Here is a 10019-nt window from a genome sequence, read left to right as displayed (position 1 = left end):
TTTTGCAAGTTTTTCGAGACTCATAAAATATTCGGATGTACGGAATTTGAGGAAGATTGATATACACGCCAATTATGACCAGATCGGTGAAAAATATACATGGCAGCTATATCTAAATCTGAACCGATTTTTTCCAAAATCAATAGGGATCGTCTTTGGGCCGAAACAGGATCCTATACCACATTTTAGGACAATCGGACTAAAACTGCGAGCTGTACTTTGCACACAGACGGACAGACAGACGGACATCGTTAAATCGACTCAGAATTTATTCTAAGCCGATCCGTATACTAAAAGGTTGGTCTATGATTACTCCTTCTTGGCGTTACATACAAATGCACAAACTTATTATACCCTGTACCACAGTAGTGGTGAAGGGTATAATTATACCGTGATAGAGGTGACTATGTCAATTGAAATTTATTGAAAATTCCGGAAAAAAAGAATTTCCTACGTTTACAGAATTTATTGTACAATCAATCATAAAATCTTGGTATCTTTCAATTGAAATGATATCTTTCACTGAAATGGCTTTTCACCGACGCCGTTGACTATCATATCGGTTCATCTCAAAATATATTTATTTAATTTATAATTATAATTCTAAAATTATGGATAGAGGAGATTAAGGAACTCGGTTAATTGAGTCGTTGAAAAGCATTCACATTTGTAATCTTTTGAAACATGTCTTTGGTCTTTTCGGATGAATTTTGCTCCTCCAAGAGGCTCCGAAGATCAAATCAGGGGATCGATTTATATGAGGGCTATAATAATTATGGACTAATTTGTTCATGGATATTAGAGACTATATACTTACACCACGCACAAAATTTCAACCAGATCGGATGAACTTTGCTCCTCCAAGCGGCTCCGAAGATCAAATCTGGGGATCGGTTTATACGGGGGCTATATGTAATTATGGACCGATATGGATAAATTTTTGCTTGGTTGTCAGATACCACATACTAACATCACGTACCAAATTTCAACCGGATCGGATGAATTTTGCTTCTCCAATAGGCTCCGGAGGTCAAATCTGGGGATCGGTTTATATGGGATCCGATATGGCCCATTTGCAATACCATCCGACCTACATCAATAACAACTACTTAGGTTGGCTGATAAGTCCCCGGTCTGACACATAGATGGCGTCGCTAGTATTAAATGCATATTATTTTTATATAGTACCAACCTTCAAATGATTCGTGTCAAAATTTGACGTCTGTAAGTCAATTAATTTGTGAGATAGAGCGTCTTTTGTGAAGCAACTTTTGTTATTATGAAAAAAATGGAAAAAAAGGAATTTCGTGTTTTGATAAAATACTGTTTTCTGAAGGGAAAAAATACGGTGGAAGCAAAAACTTGGCTTGATAATGAGTTTCCGGACTCTGCCCCAGGGAAATCAACAATAATTGATTGGTATGCAAAATTCAAGCGTGGTGAAATGAGCACGGAGCACGCAGTGGACGCCCGAAAGAGGTGGTTACCGACGAAAACATCAAAAAAATCCACAAAGTGATTTCGAATGACCGTAAAATGAAGTTGGTCGAGATAGCAGAGGCCTTAAAGATATCAAAGGAACGTATTGGTCATATCATTCATCAATATTTGGATATGCGGAAGCTCTGTGCAAAATGAGTGCTGCGCGAGCTCACATTTGACCAAAAACAACAACGTGTTGATGATTCTGAGCGGTGTTTGCAGCTGTTAACTCGTAATACACCCAAGTTTTTCCGTCGATATATGACAATGGATGAAACATGGCTCCATCACTACACTCCTGAGTCCTATCGACAGTCGGCTGAGTGGACAGCGACCGGTGAACCGTCTCCGAAGCGTGGAAAGACTCATAAGTCCGCTTGCAAAGTAATTGCCTCTGTTTTTTGGGATGCGCATGGAAAAATTTTTATCGATTATCTTGAGAAGAGAAAAACCATCAACAGTGACTATTATATGGCGTTATTGGAGCGTTTGAAGGTCGAAATCGCGGCAAAACGTCCCCATATGAAGAAGAAAAAAGTGTTGTTCGACCAAGACAACGCACCGTGCCACAAGTCATTGAGAACGATGGCAAAAATTCATGAATTGGGCTTCGAATTGCTTCCCCAACCACCGTATTCTCCAGATCTCGCCCCAGCGACTTTTTCTTGTTCTCAGACCTCAAAAGGATGCTCACAGGGAAAAAAAATTGGCTGCAATGAAGAGGTGATCGTCGAAACTGAGGCCTATTTTGAGGCAAAACCGAAGAAGAACTACCAAAATGGTATCAAACAATTGGTATCAAACAAGCGATATAATCGTTGTATCGCTCTTGAAGGGAACTATGTTGAATAATAAAAACGAATTTTGACAAAAAAAAAATGTGTTTTTCTTTGTTACATCGGGGACTTATCAGCCAACCTGTAATGCCAAGTTTCAAGTCGATAGCTTGTTTCAACAGACGGACGGACGTGGCTATATTGACTCAGCATGACAACCCTCGTTTTATGATATTTTAATATTAAGCCTCAAATGTTTACTTTTCTCATAACAATAACACATTATTCATTTCATTAGATTTAACAGAGCCTTGTTTTGACATAAACAACTTAAGTTACTTCCACTCTCAACTAAGTTAGTAACTGTTACCTATAGATCTGGCAACATCATCATGTAAACGATAAAACAAAACTGCATACGATTTTGCTTTCGTTTTAACGGTCTTACGAACCATCTTCGTCAATAACGTAGATGTTGCTGCTAATGCTGTTTGTTGGTCCGATGCTATTGCTTGCTGGTCGTAAACGAAGTTGCTGTTGGTAAACCACTACCAAGAAGGAGAAGAAGAAACAAAAAAGAATTTAAAAGTTAAGAGCAAACGGTGCAAGCAATTAGTCGTGTACGGTATGTTCATAGGCTTGGATAACTTGGTCGGATAAAAACAAACAAAAGTTGACGGCATAAGGTAGTGGTACATTTCTTTTGTAGACCGTAAACTGCATTACATTACTGACACTTGAAATATTGTTAACGGATTAAATAAAGTGAAATAAAAAGTGAAGTGCTAAATTTTTTACAACATAAAAAAATTCTAGTTTTTTATGCTATGAAAAAATTATATCAACCATTAATTTTGTAAAATAAAACAATAACAAAATTACAAAAAAAAATCGACAAAATTCGAAAAATTAAATCTATTTAATAATCGAAAACTCAAACTTAAAGGAAACAAAAAAAAAAATACAAAAAATTTAAAAAAAAATCAAAGTAAGTTTTTATATTTTCTATAGAATTTAAATTATAAATCTAAAAAACATCGATTAAAACAATTCTTTAAAATAAATCTTAAATGGAAATAGGATTGTAGATACCATATCTCGCGAATTTTATAATATTTTAAAATCAATAATCTTCATCAGGATTTATAATATTTTTGCCGAATTAAAGGATAAACGCTAAAAATAAATCAAAATTTGAAATTTGTTTTAATTCTACTTTCATCATATCAATTAAAATTTAGTCATACATTTAAAATACATTTTAAATGTAAATTAAAATTTAAATATTAAACTAAAAAGAAATCGAAAAATGCTATAGATTAATTAGAACTGGAATTTCAGTATTAATTAAATTAAAGTTTAAAATTTAATTTTATATTAAAATTCTAACTTTCAATCAAAATTTAATTAAATTATTGTTTGTTTTCACTATAAATTTAAGATTTCATTAAAATTAAAATTTAATTAATTCAATTAAATTTTAATAAATTAAACTAAAAGAAATCAAAAAAATATATCGCAGATAAATATTCAATTAATTAAAAATTTAAATTTAATTTTACATTAAAATTTAATTTAATTAATTCATTTTAATGTTAACTTAATTTTTGAGGAAACCATCAAATTAAAAAAAATTTAATTATTAATTAAAATTTAATTAATTGTAATTAATTCAATTAAATTTTAATATATTAAACTTAAAAGAAATCAAACACATCTTACAGATAAAGAAATCTAATTAAACTTCATTATATAATTAATTGAAATATATTCAATTAATTAAAAATTTTAAATTTAATTTTCAATTAAAATTTAATTTAATTAATTCATTTAAATGTTAACTTAATTTTTGAAGAAACCATTAAATTAAAAAAAATTAAAATATTGCTAAAAATAAAATCAAATTAGAATTAAAAAACCCATCAAATTTAACTTGCAATAAAAATATTTTATTAATTTAAAAATTAATATTTAATTTGAAATTAAAATGAATATTATTTCATTAATTTAAATCATTAAATTTAAAAAACATAAAATATTGCTAAAAATAAAATCAAATTAGAATTAAAAAAACCATCAAATTTAACTTGCAATAAAAATATTTTATTAATTTAAAAATTAATATTTAATTTGAAATTAAAATTAAATTTATTTAATTCATTTAAATTTTAACTTTTAAGGAAACCATTAAATTTAAAAAAAAATTAAATATTGCTAAAAATAAAACCAAATTAGAATTTAAAAAAACGATTAAATTTAACTTGCAATAAAAACATTTTATTAATTTAAAAATTAATATTTAATTTGAAATTAAAATTAAAATTATTTAATTCATTTAAATTTTAACTTTTAAGGAAACCATTAAATTTAAAAAAAATTAAATATTTCTAAAAATAAAATCAAATTAGAATTAAAAGAACCATCAAATTTAACTTGTAATAAAAATATTTTATTAATTTAAAAATTAATATTAAATTTGAAATTAAAATGAAATTTATTTAATTCATTGAAATTTTAACTTTTAAGGAAACCATTAAATTAAAAACAAAAATTAAAATATTGCCAAAACTAAAATCGAATTATAATTAAAAAAAACATCAAATTAAATTTGCAATAAAAATATTTAATTAAGTAAAACATAATATTTAATTTGAAATTAAAATCAAATTTATTTAATTCATTTAAATTTTAACTTTTGAGGACACCATTAAATTTAAAACAGAAATCTACATTGCTAAAAATAAAATCAATTTAGTACTAGAACAAATCAATTAAATAAAAATCAAATCAAATTTTCAATATTTAATTTTATATTTTAATTTTAATTTAATTTTAAATCAATTACAATTATTTTCAATTTAATAATATTAAATAACAATTGTTAACATGTTGTTTGTAGTTGAATCCCAATTGAAATGACTCCAGACAATTTTGTTTTTGCCCCATAATATAAACATTTATCTTACACCCCAAACAACGTTAACTTCTTAATGACCATGACCATATGTTGGTTAAAATAATTTATCATATTGAGTAACATAAGTACATGCAATGGCAAATTGGTTTTTCCTCTCGTCTTAACTCCTAAGATTTCCACGAATATGTGTATACACCGCTCTATTCAAGTTTTATTAATATGACACCGAAATGCATGACTAAATAACTTAGACAGAATAAAATGAAAAATATCATAAACTATTTTTCATAATTAATAATTATCTATCATGTAAAATATTTCTAAGCAATATGAGAAGTAAAACTTTTTTATGAATGTTGATTAGTACAAAAATCTTAAAATGTCAAATTCATTTCTGATGAATTTGACATTTATAGTTTGAAAAAAGTCATTTTAAAAAGGAAAAAGTTTTAAATATTTTAAATTTTTGGAGGATTTGAAATCAATTAGAAAATTAGATGGTATTGATATTGAATATTTTTGGAGTATTTGATTTCAATTAGAAAATGAGATGGTATTGATATTGAATATTGAAAGATTATGCAGCCTCATTATTAGGACACGCAATTTGCATACTCTTAAGGACACATTTCTTTAAAATAAAGAAATTTTAATTAAAGGAATGTTCATGATCTTAGCTTTAATTTTTTATTAAATTTAGAACCAAATATTTAAAATTTGCATCTCTCCGTTAAAATCGTATGACATATATTCCTCAAAGTAAAGAAGCCTTTTTTATTTAAAGAAATAATGACTTAATTAAATGAGATCTCGAATTCTTAGATTAAATATAAAAAAGTTTCAAATACAGGCTAAAATTTATTTTGAGATCTTTCCATTTTGGTTTATTTGTTTACTTCTTTTAATAAGGAAAATATTTTTTTATTTGAATTTTTGTATGCTGCCAGTGATTTTTTTAAATGTAGTAACAACTACAGCCACACTGGAAAAAGGTATTGACCTAATAGAAAAATTATGCAAGCTAAATTTTAGAACACAAAATTACAAGACAAATTAATTTATAGTAAATAATTTGTATCTAATTATACAATTATTTTTCGAGCTTTATGGACAGAGGAAATTTCCCATATTTTTTCTCCATAAGGAGTTAGCATAAAAGGCCCAAAATTGAGTTATCTCTCCCAGCCAGATCTATACCAAAGGCTGTGGAAAGGTTCATTCGCCCGAACCGAAACATGTACAGTACAGGCATGTATAGATTTATTTCTGGCATTTTCTTTTCAATGGTTCTATTAACCATGTTCCTTAATCTATATCTGTCCATAAAGCTCGAAAAATAATTGTATAATTAGATATAATGCATTTGGACGTCAATTGCCTGTTTCGGTATCAGGCTAACATGAAATATAGTAAATAATTTTTTTGTTCAAATTAATTGTTCTATAATTTAATTATTCTACATATTATTGTACTTTTCATAAGTGCTTATTGGACATTAAGAAGAAGGAATTAATATTTTTACACAAGGCTGGCTATACATAGCTTATTTCCATAGCCTTCAGTATAGATCTGGCGGGAGGAGTCTATTCATTTTGGGTCTTATATGCTAACATCTTATAGAAATTATCATTTTCATAAAATTTTTATATTAAATTTAAATTAAAAGTAAGTTTATAATCGTTGCTTTAAAATGTTTTCACTCAAAATTTATGATATTCGTCATAGAAATTTTGTCCCTCCTTTTCGTCGCATATCTTTGCGGTAAGGCAAATTGCCTTTAAGGTAGGTTAGGTTAGATGGCCGCCCGATGTATCAGGCTCACTTAGACTATTCAGTCCATTGTGATACCACATTGGTGAACTTCTCTCTTATCACTGAGTGCTGCCCGATTCCATGTTAAAGGACCTCCTTTTTATAGCCGAGTCCGAACGGCGTTCCATATTGCAGTGAGACCACTTAGAGAAGCTTTGAAACCCTCAGAAATGTCACCAGCATTACTGAGGTGGGATAATCCACAGCTGAAAAACTTTTTGGTGCCCTTAAGGTAAAGAAAAATATCGTTAATTTAAAGAAATAAAAATTGAATTGAGTGAATGCTTGGATTAAATATAAAAAGTATAGCACATACCAAGTTAAAGTCAATCAGGGATGGAAAATAATTTTTTTTTCACGGTTGCCACGAAATAAAATATTGACAAAATTTTCTATAATTTTATGAAAATTTTATTCATAAAATTTTCTATAGATATAAAATTATGACAAAAAATTCCATAGAAATAAAATTTTGACAAAATTTTCTATAGAAATAAAATTTTGAAACAATTTTCTATTGTAATAAATTTTTACAAAATTTTATATAGAAATAAAATTTTTACAAAATTTTCTATAGAAATAAAATTTTGATAAAATTTTCTATTGAATTAAAATTTTGACAAAATTTTATATGGAAATAAAATGTTGACAAAATTTTCTATAGAAATAAAATTTTGACAAAAGTTACTACAGAAATAAAATTTTGACAAAATTTTATATAGATATACAATTTGGACAAAATTTTCCACCGAAATAAAATTTTGACAAACTTTTCTATAGAAATAAAATTTTGAAAAAATTTTCTATAGAAATAAAATTTTGACAAAATTTTCTATAGAAATAAAATTTTAACAAAATTTTATACCGAAATAAAATTTTGAAAAATATTTTACCGAAATAAAATTTTGACAAAATTTTCCACCGAAATAAAATTTTCTAAAGAAATAAAATTTTGACAAAATTTTCTATACAAATAAAATTTTGATTAAATTTTCTATACAAATAAAATGTTGATTAAATTTTCTATAGAAATTAAATTTTGATAAAATTTTCTATACAAATAAAATTTTGATTAAATTTGCTATAGAAATAAAATGTTGACAAAATTTTCTACAGAAATAATGTTTTGATAAAATTTTCTATAGAAATAAAATTTTGCAAAAATTCTCTATAGAAATAAAATTTTGACAAAATTTTCAATAGAAATAACATTTTGACAACATTTTTTATAGATATAAAATTTTGACAAAAGTTTCCACCGAAATAAAATTTTCTAAAGAAATAAAATTTTAACAATATTTTCTATAGAAATAAAATGTTGACAAAATTTTCTATAGAAATAAAATTTTGACAAACTTTTCTATAGAAATAAAATTTTAACAAAATTTTATACCGAAATAAAATTTTGAAAAATATTTTACCGAAATAAAATTTTGACAAAATTTTCCACCGAAATAAAATCTTCTAAAGAAATAAAATTTTAACAATATTTTCTATAGAAATAAAATGTTGACAAAATTTTCTATAGAAATAAAATTTTGACAAACTTTTCTATAGAAATAAAATTTTGACAAAATTTTCAATAGAAATAACATTTTGACAACATTTTTTATAGATATAAAATTTTGACAAAAGTTTCCACCGAAATAAAACTTTGACAAAATTTTATATAGAAATAAAATTTTGACAAAATTTTCCACCGAAATAAAACTTTGACAAAATTTCCTATAGAAATAAAATTTTGACAAAACAAAAGTAAAATTTTGACAAAATGTTTTACCGAAATAAAATTTTGACAACATTTTTTATAGAAATAAAATGATAACAAATTTTTGTATAGAAATAAAATTTTGACAAAATTTTCCACCGAAATAAAATTTTGACAACATTTTTTATAGAAATAAAATTATGATAAAATTTTCTATAGATATAAAATCTTGAAAAAAAGATTCCATAGAAATTAAATTTTGACAAAATTTTCTATAGAAATAAAATGTTGACAAAATTTTCCACCGAAATAAAACTTTGACAAAATTTTATATAGAAAAAAATTTTGACAAAATTTTCCACCGAAATAAAACTTTGACAAAATTTCCTATAGAAATAAAATTTTGACAAAACAAAAGTAAAATTTTGACAAAATGTTTCACCGAAATAAAATTTTGACAACATTTTTTATAGAAATAAAATGATAACAAATTTTTGTATAGAAATAAAATTTTGACTAAATTTTCCACCGAAATAAAATTTTGACAACATTTTTTATAGAAATAAAATTATGATAAAATTGTCTATAGAAATAAAATTTTGACAAAATTTTCTATAGAAATAAAATTCTGACAAAATTTTGACAAATTTTACTATAGAAATAAAATTTTCTATAGAAATAAAATTTTGACAAAATTTTCTATAGAACTAAAATTTTGACAAAATTTTCTGTAGAAATGAAATTTTGACAAAAACTGAAGAAATAATTTTTTGCAAAATAATATTTTTATCGTATTATTTGGTAAGATTTCAATTCAAATTCAATAAAATCGTGTTTTTGACTAGGGCTTTTACAAAATAGAGATTTTTTTCCGCATGAACTTGTCTCTTTTGCCAATTTTGTAAACGGCTATTAGCAAATAAGTTTGTTTTAAGACTTTTTCAAAATATTAAAATATTTTGTCAAAACTATTGTACCATAAATCTGATATCGGCTGAAAAATGTATACGCAAAAGGTACTTAATCATTCTCGGGGGTACTGCGGTACTGAAAAAAGTACTCTAGTACTGAATTTTCCATTCCTGATATCAATCAAAGAAGAATTCAGTTTTTAGTAAAGTTAACATTTTCTATATAAATTTATATAGATGACATGTATGTAAGTATTCTAACACTTTAACACAGTACGTTAATCTTTCACAAAGACACCGTTAAAGTAGATAGATTCGCTGAAAGCCATCTTAATATATGACCAACCTTTCCAAAAGCACTACTGCCATTGATGGCTATGTAGAAATCATAAAATTATAATCGTCAAGTATCT

The 10019-nt window shown here is 25.7% G+C and overlaps 1 protein-coding gene across 2 annotated transcripts in view; it reads left to right on the top strand.

Annotated features, from left to right (window-relative positions):
• The first annotated feature begins 2859 nt into the window (after positions 1–2859).
• The window catches only part of Gld (Glucose dehydrogenase), a 114136-nt gene continuing 106976 nt past the window's right edge, over positions 2860–10019 (top strand). Inside the window, exon 1 of one of the 2 annotated variants that reach the window (XM_075289858.1) lies at positions 2860–3246. The gene's annotated coding sequence lies outside the window, so the exon portion shown is untranslated. The remainder of the gene's footprint in view (positions 3247–10019) is intronic. The other variant, XM_075289859.1, reaches the window with a different exon arrangement.

The sequence above is a fragment of the Haematobia irritans genome, chromosome 1 (genome assembly GCF_050003625.1).
Source record: "Haematobia irritans isolate KBUSLIRL chromosome 1, ASM5000362v1, whole genome shotgun sequence".
Taxonomy (NCBI): domain Eukaryota; kingdom Metazoa; phylum Arthropoda; class Insecta; order Diptera; family Muscidae; genus Haematobia; species Haematobia irritans.
Note: the sequence above shows the minus strand (reverse complement) of the source record. Positions and strands in the feature narration are given on the sequence as shown.